The sequence below is a fragment of the Triticum dicoccoides genome, chromosome 5B (assembly GCF_002162155.2).
Source record: "Triticum dicoccoides isolate Atlit2015 ecotype Zavitan chromosome 5B, WEW_v2.0, whole genome shotgun sequence".
Lineage (NCBI taxonomy): Eukaryota > Viridiplantae > Streptophyta > Magnoliopsida > Poales > Poaceae > Triticum > Triticum dicoccoides.
In genome coordinates this window covers 86,052,765-86,053,239 of record NC_041389.1, presented here as the reverse complement: position 1 = coordinate 86,053,239, position 475 = coordinate 86,052,765, and the positions used below count along the sequence as shown (strand labels likewise).

At 41.5% G+C, this 475-nt stretch overlaps 1 pseudogene; it reads right to left on the bottom strand.

The window, feature by feature from the left end:
- LOC119309142 overlaps positions 1-475 on the bottom strand; it is a 14,956-nt pseudogene that overhangs the window by 3,090 nt on the left and 11,391 nt on the right.

The following is a 475-nucleotide window of genomic DNA, read 5'->3' as shown; positions in this document are numbered from 1 at the left end:
GGGTTTTGGGGGGTTAATTTAGGTGTTTCATATATTGTGCTATAGCTAGCTAATTAATAGAGAGAAGTGTCCTCTCTTTTGTCCGTGCTTGGTCGACGCTACGTACCATACATACATACGTATAGAGAGGACTAGCTAGACACACTAGCTAGCTAGTAAACAAACAGAAGATCGTCATGAACATATATGCATACAGATAGAAGTGATATCGACCACCTCTCCTTCTCCGAGAGATTGGTCGAACAAACAAGTTCTCGTATATCTATCCGACACTACCGGCTACATATATACAATAATTATCTTTTACAAATATATAATCTCCTAAAATACGGACGCGTAGTCCACATAGTATTCTCCGTCTTCAGCGATCACGTGGTCAAGAAAGAATGCCGCCAATTCCTCTTGAATTGCTCGCATGCGATCTGGTGCTAGGAGTTCATCCCGCATCCGAAACATCTAATTTTAAGAAGGGGGT